General features: G+C 52.9%; 1 protein-coding gene across 1 annotated transcript in view; it reads right to left on the bottom strand.

Moving 5' to 3' along the window:
* LOC106732119 (transmembrane protein 104-like) overlaps positions 1 to 7,812 on the bottom strand; it is a 148,388-nt gene extending 140,576 nt beyond the window's left edge. The window contains exon 1 of the mRNA XM_025185417.2: positions 6,841 to 7,812. The gene's annotated coding sequence lies outside the window, so the exon portion shown is untranslated. The remainder of the gene's footprint in view (positions 1 to 6,840) is intronic.
* Positions 7,813 to 20,915: the final 13,103 nt, after the last annotated feature.

Below are 20,915 nucleotides of genomic sequence, written 5' to 3'. Positions count from 1 at the left end.
GGGGAGCAGAACATCCCCCAGGTGGTTTCTGCATGTTGCGTGCTCCACAACATAGTGGAGAGGAAAGGGGAGGCCTTCCTTCCAGGGTGGGGGGCAGAGGCCGGCTGGAAGGGAAAGGCCTTTAAGCAGCCATACACCGCTGCCATCCGCCAGGCCCATCAGGCAGAGGTACGCATCTGGCAGGCCCTGAGGGAGAGTTTCTCACAAGGACGCCAGTGACACTCTCCCCAGGTCTTCCCCACTAGGGTCCTGTGCTTTGCCCCTCTGTGCCTTTCCTACAGCAACTCCTCCCTTCCCCACTTCCATCCCTTGCCCTGCAAACAAAATAAAAACAACTGTTTGGTTTATAAAAACAGAACTGTTGTGATTTATTAGGAATAGAAGTAATTGGGGAAGAGGGCGCTGTGAACCTGTAAATGGGGATGGGTGTGTGAGGCTGAGAACCTTGGAGAGAGGAGGCGGGGGGGTGCTGAGAAGCTTGGAGCAGGGAGGAGAGGCTCAGGGCTGGGGCTGGGAGTGGCATGTGGCTCGGGTGCTTCCTCCACCTTGTGTGTGGAAACCTTGGCAACCTTAAGGGTGGGAGAGTCCAGGGAGGCTAAGGGGATAAGCAGGAGGGGGGCTGGAGCAGGGTCAGGCATGGGAGGGGAAGCAGGGGCTGGCATGGGAGGGGAACAGAGGCAGGGGCAAGAGCAGGAGCTGGCTCCAGGTGGGTCAGGAGAGCCTGGATGGTCGTGCACATGTTGCATCCTGCTGCAGCAGCTCCATCCATATCTCTGCCAGTGCATGTTGTCCCAGACCTTCTGGACCAGTGTCTCCTGCATGTCCCTGAGGATGGAGACATGCTCCCTCATCAAGTGTTCCTGGACCCTCTAGCAACTGTGGCTCCCCCAGGGTCAGGTGCCTGGCTCAGGTGGTGTAGATCGCCCCACTGATATGGCTGGTCCGGTTGGGGACAATACAGACAGATGGTCATAGAATCACAGAGCTGGAAGAGACCTCAGAAGGTTATCAAGTCCAACCCCCTGACCAAGGCAGGATCAATCTCAACTAAATCAACCCAGGCAGAGCTTTCTCAAGCTGAGACTTAAAAACCTGAGGGCTGTGTCTAGACTGGCCAGTTTTACCAGAAAATCAGCCACTTTTCCAGAAAAACTTGCCAGCTGTCTACATTGGCCGCTTGAATTTCCACAAAAGCACTGACTTCCTACTGTAAGAAATCGGTGCTTCTTGCGGAAATACTGTTCTGCTCCCATTCAGGCAAAAGTCCCTTTTGCGCAAAGCTTTTCCACGAGGAGTACAGCTAGTTCGGATTAGGAGGCCTAATCCGAACTAGCTACGCCGTGCCGCGTATAGCCGCGCGGCACGGGGTTCGAACTGCCGGCATTTAAAAATGGCACCGGCCGGCTTCATGCAAATGAAGCCCGGGAAATTCAAATCCCGGGCTTCATTTGCAAGTGCGGTATGCCTACATTACCCTCCTAGTTTGAATTAGGAGGGTAGTGTAGACATACCCTCAGAGACCTGATGGGCAGAATTCCCTGGGATGCTAACATGAAGGGGAAAGGAGTCCAGGACAGCTGGCAGTATTTAAAGAAGCCTTATTGAAGGCACAGAAAGAAACCATCCCGACACGACACGTAGCAAAAGAGGCAAACATGGTAGGAGACCGGATTGGCTTACAGGGGAAATCCTTGGTGAACTTAAGCACAAAAAGGTAGCTTACAAAAACTGGAAACTAGGACAAATGACCAGAGAGGGGTTTAAATGTATAGCACAAGAATGCAGGGGGGTTATCAGGAAGGCGAAAGCGCAAACAGAATTGCGACTGGCTAAGGATGGGAAGGATAACAAGAAAGGTTTCTACAGGCATGTTAACAAGAAGGTGATCAGAGAGAGTGTGCGGCTCCTACTGGATGAAGGAGGTAACCTAGGGTATGTCTACACTACAAAGTTAATTTGAACTAACGGACGTTAGTTCGAATTAACTTTGATAGGCACTACACAAGCACTAGGGCAGGAGACCTGCCAGCCTGGCCACCCAAGAGCAGATGTGCATGAAAATCAAGGTGGTCCACTGAGACCCCCAACCCTGAGCCCTGAGCTTACAATGGCTTTACTGGGTCAGACCAAAGGTCCATCTAGCCCAGTAGCCTGTCTGCTGACAGCGGCCAACCCTAGGGACCCTGGAGGGGATGGACCGAAGACAGTGACCAAGCCATTTGTCTCGTGCCATCCCTCTCCAGCCTTCCACAAACTTTGGGCCGGGACACCACTCTTACCCCCTGGCTAATACCACTCCATGGACCCAACTTCCATCACTTTATCTCACTTCTCTTTAAACTCTGTTCTAGTTCTAGCCTTCACAGCCTCCTGCAGCAAGGAGTTCCACAGGTTGACTCTTTGCTTTGTGAAGAACAACTTTTTGTTACTAGTTTGAAGCCTGCTACCCATTCCTTTCCTTTGGTGTCCTCTAGTCCTTCTATTATGGGAACTAATGAAGAACTTTTCTTGATGCATCCTCTCCACCCCACTCATGCTTTTAGAGACCTCTATCCTATCCCCTCTCAGTCTCCTCTTTTCTAAACTGAAAAGTCTCAGTCTCTTTAGCCTCTCTTCATATGGGACCTGTTCCAAACCTCTGATCGTTTTAGTTGCCCTCCCCTCTCCTACCCTCTCTCTTCCCCTCTCCCACCTCCTTTTCCCAGTCTCCCGAGTTTTGTTCAATAAAGAGAGATTCTATTTTTGAACACAAGTGTCCTTTATTTTGTACATCAGGAAGGGGGGCTAGGGAAGGGTAAGTGGAAGGAGGTGAGGGAGGAATGGGGTACGAGCCCCCGATGGGGAGGACTGGGCTGGCTCTGCGGGCTTCTGGGGGTGTAAGCTCTCCTGCAGCCCCCCAATTTCCCCCTCTCCCCAGATGGCAGCCTGCGGAAAGTGCACCCGGTCTGATGGCCGAGTGCTATGATGTGCCCAGTGTGGATACTCCGGGCAATCCAAGCCAGGACTGGTTTGCAAGCGGGGCACCCCTGAGAATTTTCTTTCCGGGGTGCGGGTCGGATCCCTTTAAGCACAGCCCTCGGCTAGCCTGAGACAGCAGCTCCACGCTCTAAATCCTCATCTGATGCCCTGCCAGCACTGCTTCCGGCCATCCTTAACCCCAGTTCAGGGTCCACTCTGTGTGGACATGCTAGTTCGAATTAGCAAAATGCTAATTCGAACTAGTTTTTTAGTCTGGATGCGTTAGTTCGAATTACCTTAGTTCGAATTAACTAATTTGAACTAAGTTAGTTCGAATTAGCACTGTAGTGTAGACATACCCCTAGTGACAGATGATGTGGGGAAAGCTGAAGTACTCAATGCTTTCTTTGCCTCTGTATTCACGGACACGGTGGGCTCTTGGACTAATGCGCTAAATGACGCAAGATGGGATGTAGATGGACAGCTCTTGGTGGGTAAAGAACAGTTTAGAAACTATTTAGAAAAGCTAAACTTACACAAATCCATGGGTCCAGACTTAATGCATCCGAGGGTACTGAGGGAGTTGGCAAATGTCATTGAGGAGCCTTTGGCCATTATCTTTGAAAAGTCCTGGAGTTCAGGAGAAATCCCGGATGATTGGAAAAAGGCAAATGTAGTGGCCATCTTCAAAAAAGGGAAGAAGGACGATCCAGGGAACTATAGGCTGGACAGTCTTACCTCGGTTCCTGGAAAAATCATGGAAGGGATCCTTAAGGAATCCATTTTGAGGCACTTGGAAGAGAGGAAAGTGATTAGGAATAGTCAGCATGGATTCACAAAGGGCAAGTCGTGCCTGACCAATCTGATTAGTTTCTATGATGAGGTATCTGGCTCTGTGGATATGGGAAAGTCAGTGGATGTGATATACCTTGACTTTAGCAAGGCTTTTGATATGGTCTCCCACAATATTCTTGCCAGCAAGTTAAGGGAATATGGATTGGATAAATGGACAGTAAGATGGATAGAAAGCTGGCTAGAAGGCCAGGCCCCGCTGGTAGTGATGAACGGCTCGATGTCAGGATGGTGGTCAGTTTCTAGCGGAGTGCCCCAAGGTTCAATTCTAGGACCGGTTTTGTTCAATATCTGTATTAATGACCTGGATGAGGGGATGGATTGCACCCTCAGCAAGTTTCCAATCAGTGATGCACACATGCTGGCTCCGGCAGTGGTGGCATCCCAAAGAAAGAGACCTTGTATCCTTGGCCACTGAAGGAGAGGGGGTGAGGTTGGGGGATGGTGTGAGCAGCAGACACACCTGCACCTTGAAGCACTGTTCCCGGGAGCGGGTGCTGCCTCAAGCATGCGGGCATGCCCTTGTGCCTTGTGCGGCACTCCAGAGTCTGTGTGCATGCATGTGTGTGCCCTTGTTCCCAGCCGCCTTGCAGCAGCGGCTGGTGGTGAGGGGCATCCCCCGCCCCAGGGAGTCAGAACTGTGGCCGGCCTCTCCAGAGCTTGTGAGCAGAAGCCCAGGTGCTCCAGTGCTTCCTCCTGAGGCTGCGTGGCACAGACCGGTGCTGTACATGTATCCACATGCACAGACTGCAGTGCAATGGCCAAACTGAGCAGGCCGTGCGACAATCGTACCACTGCCCCTCAGCACTTGCCACCCACACCCTGTCAGTGTGAGAAAACTAAGAGCACTCACCTGATGATCCCTCCCCAGCCTCAGAGGATGCCTGGGACACATCCAGGCCATGGGGTACCAGCTCCAGCATGATAGTGGTCACTGTGTTGGCCACATCCTCCTCCTCCTCCTCCTCCTCTTTAGCTGGACCCCCTGGGTGGTCAACGACAGGTGTCTCCAGCCACGAGTCTGCCACCAGTGGTGGGAATGGGGTGCACCACCTCCCAGGATGCGGGGGAAGTCTTTAAAATAGGGGCAGGGGTGGGTTCTGCCCTGGAGCATGATCTGCATTCCTTTGCCTTGGCATAGGCCTGGTAGAGCTCTTTGGCCTCGCTCCGGACTTGCTCCTGTGACCTGGTCTGGCCCTTAGTGGTCAACTGGCTGTATATGTCCGCATTCCTGCATCTGGAGCATAGATCCTGGAGGTTCTCCTCCTCGCCCCACACCTTGAGGAGGGCTAGGATCTCCCCCCCCAGACCAGGATGGCGTGTGCCTTTTGTGCCTCCTGGCAGGCTCCTGGGAGCCTTCTGCATGCTCCCTGGGATAGGCAGGGGGCTCTTGTGGGGGGGGGGGGCCTTGGGAATCTGCCATGGGGGCCAGACATCTTACACTGGCAGCTGCACTGTGGATGGAGTCTGTCAGGGCCAGCTTCCTGCCACAAGCTTTTTCCCCTGTGTCTGCAGCTTTAAGAGCTGCAGGGGAAGAGGAACTATAGAGTCCTGAGGAGTGTGGACGGAGTGGCCAGCAGGGCACCTGTGGGATTTCCTGGAGGCCTCTTTTTTTGACAAAATTCCCTGTTCCGCACCCACACACACCCTCTTCTGAAATAGCATTTTCAGAAGAGGCCTTATTCCTCGTGGAATGAGGTTTACTAAAGGTCAGGAAAAGACCTTAGTTATTTCAATTTTCTTTTGAAATAAAGCAATTGCTGTGTATCCTTGCATAGACATTTAGATGCAAAATCTACGTATTCAGCTTTAGTCTTAAATACTTGGATCTTCAGATAGTTTTTTAAATACATTCTTCAAAAGACCAACCTTATCTAAAATACACATTTTAATGACAATATCTTAAAAGCTTGCTCTCAAAGTCTTCCTGCCCTTGCTATCCATCCCTACTCGCCTTTCACATACCCCCATTCAAAGAGAGCCCTTAAATATACAACATTCCTCCAAAATGTTTGGAAATACATTTTTAACATAACCATGGAGTGAAATTACATAAACATGTATTGTTATGAAAATTACACAAAATAAATTATTGTTCCCTTTTTCTAAAAGCAATGAACTTTGTTATGAATATACTAAACCACTCTGACGGATTAATTTAAAATAATGTCTTTGTTTCAGTGAGTTAGAATATGTAGTACTCTGGAATAATTACTTTATGAAGGCTTAAGAGCATATTTAAAATATAAAATCAGCTTAGAAATACTGATGAAGAAAATGTAAAACAGAGAAGAACTGCATCATGTATTCCATAATATTTAATGTTGTGTTTAGCAGGACAAACAGACTTTTCCTTACTACAAAGTTTTTGCCAATAAATCTCTGACAAACTTCAGAGTATATAAAAAAACTGTGACTCATGTTTTTTATTCCCAAAGTTAGTGCTTTTAATTAGGTACCTTCTGTGTGTCCAGTAATCACAGCCTAGCATGCAGTGGAAAACATGCTCCATTTTCTTTAGAAAGGAATTTTAGAAGAATGGGTTTTTTTTTCAAATGTCATTTGCTACATTTGAGTTCGGGGATTCGGCTGAAGTGGGTGAGCAGAAAGAAGAGGGAGACATTGGCTGAGGGCAAGGGGGTGGTTGGAATATAGGCGGGGCCACAGGCTGGGAATTTGCCTCCCTAAGCAGCAGCTTCGCCCACCAGTCCATGTGTCTATCTGATGACTGGTCGACTGAATAAGATTAACTGGTGATCTCATCAAATAAGAACTGGGCTAAGGTCCACAACACAAATATCACCATCCTGATTAAAGTACCTATTGATAACCTCAGCAGAAAACTCAAGGGCTGGAACAGGTCAATACAATTTTACTTCCTCTACATGTTCTGTAGGAAAATACAAGGACCACAGAACTAAGTGTAGCCAAGTCCAATACTTTTCCTAGGCACTGAGCCAAAGATTCCCATTGACTTCAACAGGCAAAGAATCAAACCTTAATTCACAGAAATACCTAAACAAGACTTACTTAACTAAGTTTTGGCCACTATCCTGGAATACTCAGGTGGCTTCTCTCTCTCCCATTTGTATATCTAACTGTCTAGAGATGCAAGAAAATGTGACAATGCTGCTGTGAATTCCACTTCAAGAGATTCATTGGTAGCTGTTGTTGACTAAAAGTGTTCTGTTACGGGTTGAATGTCATAATCCAGAATTTCCTAAGTTCTAAATTCTATACTGTTTGGCTACGCAATAAGACTAAATGGAGGCACACAAGGTGAGAGGCTGACTGACAACATCCAGGTTCTTGCTGGGCTAGAATCTTCAGGCTAATCTTTGACCTTTCCTTCAGAGTACATCACACACTCATGAAATTTCAGCTGCTCAAGTTCTCTTTAGAGATACGGGTTCATATCAGCATGTTTCTATTGATTTCAAATGGATGCTCTCTTTCGAAAAAGCCCTATTTGCATTCAAGAATGCCTTTTTTCGAAAGACCACTTTTTCGAAAAAAGGAGTCATTCCTCATAAAATGAGGATTACTGCAGTTGAAAAAACCACCACGTTCTTTCAATTTAATTTAGAAAGAAAGCAGCAGCAGTCTAGATTCAGGGGAAGTTTTTTTGAAAAAAGGACACTTTAAAACAAAACAAAACCCTGTAGTCTAGACACACCGTTATTTGGGATGCTTGCAAGCAAGAGGAATATCCCTAATATCTTTATCATGTAGTCAATGTGATCCAGATATGAATTAGGGCAAGCATCCAGATTTATACAAACACAAATCCCAGATACCTATGAGTTGGTTGACCATAAGAAAAGAGGAAAGAAGCAGTTGGAGGAACATGCCAACATGAGAAGCTGCAGCAATTCTGACTGATTTCATGAGTTTTGGCACAATGGCAGTGTATAGAGAAATGAGAGGAATCACAAATATGTTCATACTTGCTGCATCACTGACTAAAACACAAGTCTTCAAATGTAACATAAACAAGTTTCCACTTACGGGATCACCGGAATGAGGCCTATAGAGATATTCTGTCCTCAAATGCCACTTTCAGTCCACAGCAAGATTGCTCTTTCAAGCTCCGTAAACCTTTCTGAATAAAGGATCAGCACTTCAGACAAGAGCAGCCCATGTGTCATTTGTCAAATAAAATAATTCCACCCAAGAAAGAGCACTCCCATAACAATCCCAGCAGTCAAACCTTCCAGCAGACAGATTCACAAGGCAAAAACCCAGCCCCATTGTTGTCAGAGACAGGACCATACCTACAGATTCTTAGATCAGAAGGGACAGTAATCATCTAGTCCAGTGTTTCTCAATGTCCAGTCCATGGACTGCTGTGAGTCCCTGAGATCTCCCAGACGCAGTTTAGGATGGCAGAAAACTGGTCTCTGGTATAAAAAAAGTAGACATCCTAAAGGAGAAGGATTTCATGAGCACCCCTTGGTGGAGAAGACAACTTCAAGAGAGCCATAGATTTCACATCTGCCAGCAGAGTTCTTTGGGGAATATGAATCCAGGATCTCTGGCCCTCTAAGCAAGTTAGGCCAGCAGGTCAAATGTCTGTAAAGTTATACCAATGAGTAGTTCTGTGGCACCTTAGGCTATGTCTACAAAGCAGCATTAAAGAGCATATCTACAGAGCAAGCCATTATTTCTTTAGAAATAATATCGAGCTGAAGGACTTCTTACTCCGACTCTTGTAACCTTCATTTCACAAGGAATAAGGAAAGTCGAAGGAAGAGTGTTCTTCCTTCAATTTCTTGCTGTGTAGACAGCACCAAAAGCCGAACTAACACCATAATAGAGACCCAACTTACATGTACACCACAAATCATAGGCGTACGCAGCACATTTCATTAAGGTGTGCACCCAAAGAATTTTTTTTAAATGTACACTTTGACCCTTATTAGCCACGCCTCTGGGGGTAATACTTTTGGGGCAATATGGACACATGACCAGATATAAAAGGTGACCCCTTCCGCCTCCCCCCCCACTGAAGGACTTTTCCCACCATCCTCTTACCTATAGGGATTAGTTTGGCCCTCACCAACCACCCACCCCATGCAACTATCCTGTAATTCCTTTAACCCAATGTGTGTGACATTAACTCTGGGGGTGGAGAGGCTGAGAGAAGTGTCCCTTCTAAGAGTTTCCTCCCATGAGCACAATACATTTTGTGTTGTGCACCAGTACTGAGTTTGTGCTTGTTTGGATGTGCCACTGTGGCACCCAAGGGTATGTCTACACTACCACCTTAGTTCGAACTAGGGTGGTTAATGTAGTCATACGAACTTGCAAATGAAGCCCAGGATTTGAATTTCCCGGGCTTCATTTGCATGTTGCCGGGCGCCGCCATTTTTAAATGTTCCACGAGGCGTACAGTTAGTTCTGAATAGGAACCCTAATCCGAACTATCTAGTTCGTGCCGCGTGTAGCCGCGGGCACGGAGTCCGCACTAGCGGACATTTAAAAATGGCCACACCAGGCAACATGCAAATGAAGCCCGGGAAATTCAAATCCCGGGCTTCATTTGCAACTTCGTATGACTACATTAACCACCCTAGTTCAAACTAGGGTAGTAGTGTAGACATACCCCAAGTTATTAATAAGTATCTTATAAACCTCTACCTTTCCCCTCTGCTGTTCTGCCTCCTCCGCTTGCTCCATCAGCTCCCCTGGTGCCTGCTGCCCCCCCCCAACCCCTCACCCACCTCTGCTGTCCTGACTCCTGCCCTTCTCACTGCCATAAGCATTCCTGAGACCAGCCCCCCTCCACCAGCCCTTCTCTCCCTCTCTGTGCCCACTCCTCCAGGAGCCCCACTCTGATCATGTGAGCTACCCCTCCTCATCCCCTCTCCTAACACCTCCCACTACACACCAGCCCTGCCTCTCTCCACTGGTGCTGGTTCCTGCAGGTGTCTGCCCTTCTGCTTCACCCCCAGAATCTCCTGGCACCTGCACCTTCCCTTACCCCTGCACCCTCCTAGTGCCTCCCCCTTCCCTCACTGCCCCTGCCCCCTTTTTCCCTGATGCCCACCCCCTCATCACCCTCTGCCCCCATTACCCTCATTCCCCTGTGCCCTCACACATGCCTTGCTCCATCCCTGCCTTCCTCATGCCCACCCCTTCTTTCAAGCCTTCTACCAGCACCTCTCCTTCTCTCCTTTAGCCCCCAAAGCCCTTACCCTCTCCTCTTCTAGCATCATCCTGTTCCCCGTCTCACTGACACTTCCCCTCCTGCACTTTTCCTCATTGTCTCCACTTGGCCCCCTGGCATTTTGTCTCCCTCCTCCACTCTGTCCCTTGGTGCCTTCTCCTTTTTTCTCCTGACCTGCCCCCCTCCCCTCAGCACAAGCCCCTTCCTCTCTGACCCTTTCCTCCCTATTTTTCCCCCCTGCTCCAGCAGCTGCCAGCTGGTCTGTAACAGAGTTCTAGGGTTGCCCTGACTGTCACCCTTCTGGTGCTCCCCCTACTCTGTCTCTTAGGTTTCTTAGCCCCCTTTTGGGCCACAAACCTCCACCCCACAGGCTCTCGTTCCCAAAGTTCCAGCAGTCCTCATCACTTGGTGCCTGCACCGGGTCTGACTCATAGGGTTGCCAGGTGTCTGGTTTTCTACCAGACAGTCTGGTTTTTGGGCCTTCTGTCTGGTAAAAAAATTGAGAAAATACCAGACACATGCAATGTCTGGTATTTCCTGGTTTTCCGGCTGGGCGCCAGACTGAAGCCTGGCAGTGGTGGGGAGAATGACTGGAAGGTGGAGTGCAATTGGCACTGGGAGCCTCTAGTGTGGGGGGGCTGGCCAGGAGGAAGGGGGGGTGGGAAGCAGAGTTGGCGGGGGGTCAGGGCCTCTGGGCTGGCTGAGAGGAAGGGGGGGCCAGTTGGAAGGAGGTGCAGGAAGCTGAGCTGGGGGGGTGGTTGAGGAATGCAGGGTTGGCAGGGAGGAAGAGGAGGGCTTGGAGGAAGGGGGAATGGGAAGCAGCTCTGGGGGGTCAAAGGCCAGCCGCGCTGCCCCCTTCCCTCTCCTCCCCAGACCAGCTGCACTGCCCCCGACCCCTCCCCTCCCCAGTCTCATTGCCTTGACCCAGCCACGCTGCCTCCAACCCCAGGTTGGGCCAGGCCAGGCCAGCTGTGCTGCCCCAGAGCCTGGGCCAGGCCAGCTGCTTTGCCCCCAGTCCCGGGCCCCCCTGCCCTGATCCTAGCTGCTCCTGACCCCAGACCCCCCCTGCCCCGAGCCCAGCTGCGCTACCCCCGCCCCCGGGCCCCCCCGCCCCAAGCCCAGCCGCGCTGCCCCGACACACCCCCCCCCCCTCCAGCTGTGCTGCTCCCGAGCCGAGCCAAGCTGACCCCCGGCCTAGCCGCGCTGCTCCCATCCCCTGCCCAGGGGCAGGCACACCCCCCCCCCCCGCCTTCCTGCCCGGGGTTTAAACTTACCTCGCTTGCTGGGGAGGCAAGGTGACGATTCTGCTCCCTGCCGCCTGTTTCCGTGGGGTGCTAAGACCCACCGGTTTTAGCACGCATGCGTGGCAAACCCTGTGCAGCGTCCGTTCCCCAGCACACCACGGTGGACCTTTGAAACATTAGGGTGTGCCTGGGCACACCCGGCACACCCCGTGCGCACATCTATGCCCCAAATTAAAAAACACAGTAAGATAGGCATGTCAAACTCAAAGCCTATCAGAGGGCCGCACAAACGAAAACTGATAGCTTTCAGGGCCAAAAAGAAAATGTACTTCTATCAGGGTACGTCTACACTACAGCGCTAGTTCGAACTAACTTAGTTCGAATTAGTTAATTCGAACTAAGCTAATTCGAACTAGCGCATCTAGAACTAAAAACTACTTCGAACTAGTGTTTTGCTAGTTCGAACTAGCGTGTCCACACTGATTGGACGCAGGGGGGCATTTAAGGGCAGCTGAAACCAGTTCTGGCAGGGCATCAGGTCAGCAGTTGCTTTGTGTGGCTGCTGTCTGAGGCTATCTGAGGCTCATGCTTAAAGGGACCCCCCCCCCGGACAGCCGGTTCTCAGCTTTTCCTGCTTGCTTGCCAACCTTGCCGAGGGACAGCAAAGCGTCGGTCTCTGTGCCCGTCTGTGTCAGTGCTTCCCTTCGGGGGGGCCGCCGCAGGTGGCAACATGGAGCCACAGCTCACCCTGCACCTTCTGGTGCACTTTCTGGACTTGCTGCTGCAAGCCTGCCAGCAATGGCTCGAGGCTGCCTGGCACCAGCTGGGGAATGTCAGCCCCCTGCCTCTCCGCCTGGCCGCCCTGGGGGCCGTGGAGGAGCCGCGGCGGCGCCCCGGCACCGGCGTGCCCCGCCGCATCTGGCGTCTGGACACCAGCAGCGACTGGTGGGACCGCATCGTCCTGGAGCGCTGGGACGACCGACAGTGGACCCAGAACTTTAGGATGAGGAGGGACACCTTCCTAGAGCTCTGCGAGTGGCTCGCCCCTGACCTGCAAAGAAGGGACACTCGCATGAGGCCCGCCATCCCCCTCCAGAAGCGGGTGGCCATCGCCCTCTGGAAGCTCTCCACGCCGGACAGCTACCGATCCGTCGGGAACCAGTTCGGTGTGGGGAGATCCACCGTCGGAGCAGTGCTCATGCAGGTACGGCGCTCGTCGGCCACCGAGCTGGGGAGGGGGGCTGCGAGGAGGGGATGGGCCGCCCCAGGGACAAAGGGGGGGGCGGGAGGAGGCGAAAGCGCCCCGCTCCGGAGGGGTCGGGCTGTCCCGGCCATACTACACGCCGCCAGGGGGGTTGCTTCCGGGAGTGGGGCGCGGGGCACTGCCAGGGCACGCACGCTCCCAGCCACCCGGGCGCCCCACTGATTGGCGCTTTGCTGTGTCTCTCTCCGCAGGTGGTCAAGGCCATCAACCGGGTGCTGCTCTGCAGGGTGGTCCGCCTCGCCGACCGGGACGCCGTCATCCGGGGATTCGGCGCCCTCGGCTTCCCCAACTGCGGGGGGGCCATCGATGGGACGCACATCCCCATCCGTGCCCCGGAACACCAGGCGTCCCGTTACGTCAACAGAAAGGGGTACTTCTCCGTGATCCTGCAGGCAGTGTGTGACCACCGGGGACAGTTCACGGACATTAATGTGGGCTGGTCTGGCAAAGCACACGACGCACGGGTGTACCGGAACTCCTCCGTGTGCCAGCGGCTGCAGGACGGGACCTTCTTCCCCGACCGCCACATCAGGGTCGGGGACGTGGACATGCCCGTGTGCCTGGTGGGGGATGCCGCCTACCCACTGCAGCCGTGGCTCATGAAGCCCTACACGGGGCACCTCAATCCCTCCCGCCAGGCCTTCAATGCCAGGCTGACCAGGGCCCGCATCGTGGTGGAGGGGGCCTTCGGGCGACTGAAAGCCCGCTTTCGATGCCTCCTCACCCGTCTGGACCTGGCCGAGCACAACATCCCTCCCGTGGTGGCGGCATGTTGTGTGCTCCACAATTTGTGTGAGCGGAAGGGGGAGGCTTTCCTGCCAGCCTCGATGGCTGAGGCTGACCGCATGGCTGGACACTACGGTCAGCCCCGCACCGCCGCCGTCCGGGAAGCCCAGCGGGGGGCCATCCGGATCCGGGAAGCCCTGCGGGAGAGCTTCCAGGTGGAGGAGGAGGAGGACTGACCTCTCCCTGCATGCCCCACCGGGGCCTTCTTCCACCCTACCCCCCCTTCCCCTTTCCCCTTCCTACCTACTGTCAAATAAAGACACCTGTTTTTCAAACAAAAACATCTGTTTATTTCACAGAACTGGGGTGGGGGAGGGAGGAATGAAGGTGGGAGAAGGGAGGGGGAAACCTGGGACGAGGGAGCTGGAAGGGGAGGGGAGGGAAGGGAGGAAGGGAAAGGAAAGCTCAGGGGTGGGAGTCCGGCTGCCTCTCCCGTCTCGCCACACTGTGGGTCCGGGGGCGTCGGTGGGGAATGGTTGTGGAGGGGGGGGCAGAGGGGACAGGGGGTGTGGAGGAAGCAGGAGCGGAAGCAGGAGCGGAAGCAGGAGGAGCAGGGGGAGCAAGAGGGGGAGCAAGAGGGGGAGCAGGGGGAGGAGGAAATAGAAAGCGGTCCAGCAGGCTCTGGAGGTGGCCTCGCAGGGCACGGCCCTGCTCCTCCAGGGCCTCCAGACTCCTCCGGCGCAGCCTGAGGTCCTCCTGGACCCAGTGGTCCTGGAGACGGAGCTGTCGGTCCAGGAACCGGAGATGCCGCCTCTGGTAGTCCTCCTGGTTCCTGGCTGTCCTGCTTGCCCGGGCACGGGCGGCTGCTGCAGGCGGTGTGGTGCGCCCTGCAGGCCCCGGTGCTGCAGCTGTGGTGCAAGAAGACCAGCGGTCAATTTCCCCAGGGGCCCAGGTGTGTGAAACCCAGCTCCCCTCTGCAAGGCCAGGGCCCCTGCAGGATCCCCAGCTGCTGCTCCGTGGTGGGCAAGGCCCAGGCGCACGGTCCTGGGGCTCCCTCTCGCCCCAGCCCCCCGTACACATAAGGGGAACACGAGGGTACTCACAGGTGGACGCCTCCCCGGCCTCTGACGATGCAGGCGAGCGGGTCTGTGGCGTGCCTCGGGGGTCCCGGGTCCTGGGCAGGCTGGCGGCAGGCTCCTGGCTCTCAGAGCCCTCTTCCTCCTCCTCCGTCTCCAGGAGCGGTCCCTCTGCCCCGGGGTCAATCACGTCCCGGGGGGCAGGGACGGCATGAGGCCCCAGGATGCGGTCCAGGGCATGGAAGTGGGGGCAGGCCTCCGGGTCGGCCCCTGGCAGGCAAGCCCGGGAGTAGGACTGCCGCAAGTCTTTAATCTTGCAGCGCACCTGCTCCCGGCTGCGCTGGTGGCCCCTGGCGGCCAGGCTGGCAGCCATGCGTCCGTAGACGGCCGCGTTCCGGTGGCTAGTGCGGAGATCGTGGACATTGGAGGCTTCCCCCCAAACCTCGATGAGGTCCACGATCTCCGCACTTGACCAGGTGGGCGCCCGCCTTTTGCGCCCCCGGGCAGGTTCCTGGGAGCCGCCAGGCTGGTCGTGGGGAGCAGTGGAGGGCTGGGAGCCCTCGGATGGCTGGCTCATGTTGTGGCAGGTTCAGGCTGTGCAGGCACGGGTGCTTGCAGCCTTGCAACTGGCACAAAGTGAGTAGCCAGCCCGTGGCCCTTTAAGGGCTCCGGGGCCGGGAGGGGGGCAATAGAGTTTCCCTGGTGTTGGCCAGAGTGGCCACCAGGGAAACCTGGGAAGCCTTAGCCTCCCACTAGTTCGAACTAAAGGGCTACACAGCCCTTAGTTCGAACTAGCTAGTTCGAACTAGGCGTTAGTCCTCGTAAAATGAGGTTTACCTAGTTCGAACTAAGCGCTCCGTTAGTTCGAATTAAGTTCGAACTAACGGAGCGCTAGTGTAGCTCCTAGGAAAGTTAGTTCGAACTAACGTCTGTTAGTTCGAACTAACTTTCTAGTGTAGACATACCCTCAGAAAGTTGTAATTATTTATTATTATAGGTTTTGTTTTAGGTATATTTTATATTTGTTCAGGTATTGTTTGAATTTAATGCAGTAATGATATGTGTAAAATTGTTGTTATTTGCATCCATAAAGACTTTGAGTTTATGGTGCTTCAGCCCCGCCTGTTTTAACCCAATACCGCTCCACTCCCCCAGAGCCAGGCACTCCCAGCCCCCCCCACTCTAACCCAATGCCTCGCTCCCCCCCAGACTCTCCCACTCTAACCTAATCCCCTTCCTCTCCCCCAGAACCAGGCATTCCCACCACCCCAGCTCTAACTCAATGCCTCACCCCTCCCCCAGAATGAGGATCCCCCAGCTGTCCTTCCCCCTCCCCCACACTCTAACCTAATGCCTGGATCTTGGAGCCACCGCTGCCACCGCCACATGCTTCTCCCTCCAGGCACTGGGGCATGTGAACAGAGCAGCCAGCTGTGAGCATTAACTCCCCTCCCCAGTATGCGCAGAACGACTGGCTGTGACCAGTATTGGCGCATGTCTCAGAACCAGCAGAAGCCACATTTCTTTAATCAAAGAACATCCCTGTTATTAGCAATGTAACCAGGCAGGCTTCAGAAGAAGAAGAAGTCTGAGAAGTGGCACTGGGAGAGGGTGCAGTGCCCCAATGAGCTTTAAGTGAGGCACGGCACCAGGAGGAGTTGGAGGTGGGAAACCTTAGTGCTGGTCACTTGTGGAAGCAGTCGGAATGATGAGACCAAACCAAACCAGACCAGGATCGGGACACCATGGAAGCCCTCGAGCAGGAATGGCTCCAAGAGGACTAGGACCAATAGAGCTAGCTGAATGGTAGGGAAGAAAAAGTTACTCACCTTGTGCAGTAACGGTGGTTCTTCGAGATGTGTCCCTGTGGGTGCTCCACTCTGGGTGCTGGTGCGCCCTCGCGCCGGTAACCAGAGACATTTCTAGCTGTTTCTGCCGTGCCACATAGGCACCGCAGCGCCCTCTAGTGTCGCAGCCCCTTCATTCCTTCCCTACCCGCTATAGTACAAGGCTCCAAAGCAGGGGAAGGAGGGAGGGTAGTGAAGCAGCCACGGGGACACATCTCGAAGAACCACCGTTACTGCACAAGATGAGTAACTCTTTCTTCTCCTTCGAGTGGTCCCCGTGGGTGCTCCGCTCTGGGTGACTATAGAGCGGTTGTCGGCTTGCAGAGGTGGGTTTGGAGCCATACAGTAGTCACTGTGGACAGCACTGCGTGTCCCACCACCATGGACGATGCTATATAAGAGGAGAGTGCATGTTGCTGCACAAAAGTGTGGTCAGATGACCAGGTGGCGGCATTACAAATGTCTTGGAGTGGAATGTTATGAAGGAAGGTGGTTGTGGAAGCCACCTGGTGGAGTGGGCCGTGATGTTTTCAGGTAAGTGCTTGTCGTACACAGTATAACAAGTTCAAATGCAGGAGGTAATCCATTTCGAGATTCTCTGAGATGAGACTGCTTGTCCCCATGATCTTTCAGCGTAGGAGATGAAAAGACTAGGCGAGGCTCGCCACGGCTTCGTGCGGTCAACATAAAATGCCAGTGCTCATCGGACTTCGAGAGTGTGCCATGCAGCCTGGATTGGGTTGGCGTGAGGCTTCGGAAAGAAGGCAGGTAAGTGTATAGGTTCATTCACGTGGAATGGAGAGGGTACTTTGGGGAGGAACTTCGGGTGGGGTTGGAGTATCACTCTGGGTATGTCTACACTACCACCCTACTTCGAACTAGGGTGGTAATGTAGGCAACCGGAGTTGCAAATGAAGCCCGGGATTTGAATTTCCCGGGCTTCATTTGCATCTTGCCGGGCGCCACCACTTTTAAATGTCCACTAGTGTGGACTCCGTGCCGCACGGCTACACGCGGCACGGACTAGGTAGTTCGGACTAGGCTTCCTATTCCGAACTACCGTTACTCCTCGTTCGAGGAATAGGAAGCCTAGTCCGAATTACTTAGTCCGTGCCACGTGTAGCCGCGTGGCATGGAGTCCGCACTAGCAGACATTTAAAAATGGCGGCGCCCGGCAAGATGCAAATGAAGCCCGGGAAATTCAAATCCCGGGCTTCATTTGCAACTCCAGTTGCCTACATTACCACCCTAGTTCGAAGTAGGGTGGTAGTGTAGACATACCCTCTGTCCTTAAACACAGTGCATGGAGGATTGGCCATCAAGGCCGCGAGCTTGCTCATCCTCCTGCTGGACGTAATTGCAACGAGGAAGGACACCTTCATAGATAAATGAGACCAAGAACAGGAGGCTAGAGGCTTGAACGGTGGCTTTGTCAGGCTTTTTAGAACGTGGTTCAAATCCCAGATGGGGACTGTGGACGGACAGGAGGGAAGGTATTCTGTAAGCCTTTAAAGAAGCGTTTGGACAATGGGTTAGCGAGGAAAGAAATGCCAGTCGTAGGATGATGAAAAGCAGCTATGGCGGCGGTGTAGACCTTGATACTGCTGAGTGTGAGACCCGACTGTTTTAGGGATAATAAGTAGTCCAGTAAGGTAGCTAAAGGGGTAGACTCTGGAGGGGTTGCATGTACTCGACTATACCAGTGAGAGAATCTATTCCATTTGTATAAGTAAGTTCTTCTGGTGGAATGTCTTCTACTGTTGATCAGTATGTCCTTCACCTGTTCCAAGCAAGTAATCTCGGCATCCTAGAGCCATGAAGGAGCCAGGCGTGGAGGTGGAGCTTGAGAAGGTCTGGATGGAGAGTCCTCCCATCGTTCTGTGATAGGAGGTCGTGATGGAGAGGGAAGGGATTCGGGTCCATCACCACCATCTTGAGAAGGTAAGGATACCACGTCTGTCTGGGCCACGCAGGTGCCACTAGTATGACCCGTGCCTGGTCCGTCGTGATTTTGTTGAGGATTCTGTGTAGGAGCAGGAAGGGGGGGGGGATGCATAAAGGAGAGGGGCGTCCCATGTCATAGAAAAGGCATCTCCGAGGGAATGTTTTCCCAGGGCTCCTCTGGAGCAATAAAGATGACATTTCCTGTTGTTTCTTGTGGCGAAGAGATGTATGTCTGGTTGGCCCCACCGAAGGACGAGTAGAGTGAGGGCATGTCTGTCAAGCTCCCAATTGTGCTGATCTTGGAATGTGCGACTTAGGGAGTCCACTGTGACATTGAATATGCCTGGGAGGTAAGTGGCCAATGGGGTGACTCAGTGTGTCAGGCACCAGTTCCAGAACTTGATAGCTTCCGAACACAGGGAAGGGGACCGAGCCCCACCTTGTCAGTTGATATAGTACATGCAGGTGGTATTGTCCATCATGATGGTAATGGACTTATGCGGTATGTACTGTTTGAAGTGTTGGCACGCATATCTGACTGCTTGTAACTCGAGGAGGTTGATATGGAAGGTTTGTTCCATGAATGACCATTTGACCTGGCTTGTGATGTTCCCTAAGTGTGCCCCCCATCCCATAAGCGAGGCATCTGTTATAACTGTGAGCATGAGAGAAGGATGCTGGAAGGGAATGCCCTCTAGCATGTTCTGTGGAGTTGTCCACCAGAGGAGGGAGTTGAGGATGCGCGGTGGAATGGCCACAAGTTTGGAAAGTTGGTCTCTGGAAGGTTTGTAAACCGTCGCGAACCAAGACTGAAGGGCTCTTATGTGGAGCCTGGCCAATTTGACGATGTAGGTTGTGGAGGCCATATGCCTGAAGATCTTGAGTCAGTTGTGGACCGTCATGGTCAGAACTGACTGTGCAGGTCACATATGGAGGCGAATCTGTGTTCATGAAGGGTAGCCCTCGCTGTGACCATGTCGATGAGGGTGCCTATGAATTCCAGTCTCTGCATTGGGAGTAGGGTGGATTTTCGTAGTTTATGTGGAAACCGAGGCTGAGCTATTGTGGTGTCTGTCATGGCTTTGGTTTCTGAAAAGACGCGCCCTTTATGAGGCAGTCACCCAAGTATGGGAATATCTGGTGGTACTTGTTCCTCTGCGCCTAGCAGAAGAAGATGTGAAACCTCCTGTTGGAGAACAGTTTCGTGAGAGGGGTCCCTGAGGAGGTATGGGGTAGGAGGGTGAGTAGGAGCAAGGGAGGTAAATGGGATAGTGTAACCATACTGAATCAGTTCCAGGACCCACTTGTCCAAAGTGATGAGAGACCATTGGTGGAAAAAGGCCCGGAGGGGGTGGTGGAACTGAGGAGTAACGGTTGGCGGTAGTGGTGGATTGACTTTCTGGCTCTCAACCTGACCTTCAAACCTGCTGCTTGCTTGCAGGTGGATGGGTTGTGAGGTGGTATTGTTGGCATTGAGGTCTATGCCGCTGAGGTCTTTGTTTTGGGTGAAAATTGTACTTGGGCTGCTGCCTGAAGGGCTCTCTCAGGCATTGGTAAGACTGGTACCTAGTTCTCTTGAAGGGAGGAGTGTACATTCCCAGGGTCCTGAGAGTAGTACGGGAGTCCTTCATGGAGTGCAATACTTCATCCATCTTGGCTGCAAAAAGGTTGGTTTGGTCAAAAGGTAGGTCCTCGACCTTTTGTTGCAGATCCCTAGGTACCCCAGATGCCTGTAACCAGGATATTCTGTGGAGAACAATCACAGAAGCCGTAATGCGAGCCGCAGTGTCTGCTACGTCCATGGCAGACTGTAGTGCTGTAGGGGAGACGGTTATGTTCCTCTTGCATGATGTTGAGCAAGGTTGGCCTCTTATGTTCCGGAAGGTGTTAGAGCAGATCTTGTAGCTTCAAGTAGTTAGCGTGGTCATAGTCTGCGAGCATGGCAGTGTAATTAGCAGCTCTCAGAAGTAATGTGGCTGACGAATAAACTTTCCGCCCCATGATGTCTAGTTTCTCATGGTCCCTGTCTTGTGGGGTGGTTCTGAGGTTGGATTGTTTACCTTCGTGGCGTACCAAGTCTACCACTAGGGTGTTTGCAGGTGGGTGAGTAAAGATAAAGTCCATGTTTTTGGGAGCAATGAAGTACTTGTGATCTGCCCTTTTATTTGTTGGGGTGATGGATGCTGGAGTTTGCCAGATGTTGTTGGCCGGGTCCATGATAGCTTCAGCCATGGGGAGAGCTATTCTGGAAGTGGTTAGAGGCTGTAACAAGCGGAGAAGGCGATATTGTTTCACCTGTACCTCCTGGAGGTCTCTTTCCTGAGCTAGAGCTAGTCTTTTGAAAAGGTATTGAAATTTTCTAGCATCGTTGCCAGATGGTGGGGCTTCGGATGTGACCTCTTCATCTGGAGATGAAGACGAGTTATGAAGAGGTGACCTAGCCTCCCCTTCAGAAAGAGAGTCATGTGCCTCCATGGGGGCTGGAGAATTCGATTCGGTGGAGGAGGCCATGGCGGGAGGTGAGGCAGGAGGTGACCTGGAAATAGTAGAAGGGGCACGATGGTGGCCCTTTATAGGACGCGCCTCCCAGGGTTGCCATTGGGTGGTATATGGCGGTGGTGGGTAGACGTATTTTTGTGCATACCATGGAAGTGGAGGAGGAGGGTATGCGGATTGGACCACAGCGGGCTGTCAGAAAGGAGGCCTGTACACTGGGCAAGAGTGCTGCGAGGAGAATCCGCTCTTTGATTTGGGGCCAATGTCACTGGGAGAGCAAGAGATGACCAAGGAGCGGTAGGACCTCACTGAATGGATGGAGGAGCCGTGGACAGCCAT

Source organism: Pelodiscus sinensis, chromosome 16 (genome assembly GCF_049634645.1).
Source record: "Pelodiscus sinensis isolate JC-2024 chromosome 16, ASM4963464v1, whole genome shotgun sequence".
Taxonomy (NCBI): domain Eukaryota; kingdom Metazoa; phylum Chordata; order Testudines; family Trionychidae; genus Pelodiscus; species Pelodiscus sinensis.
Note: the sequence above shows the minus strand (reverse complement) of the source record. Positions and strands in the feature narration are given on the sequence as shown.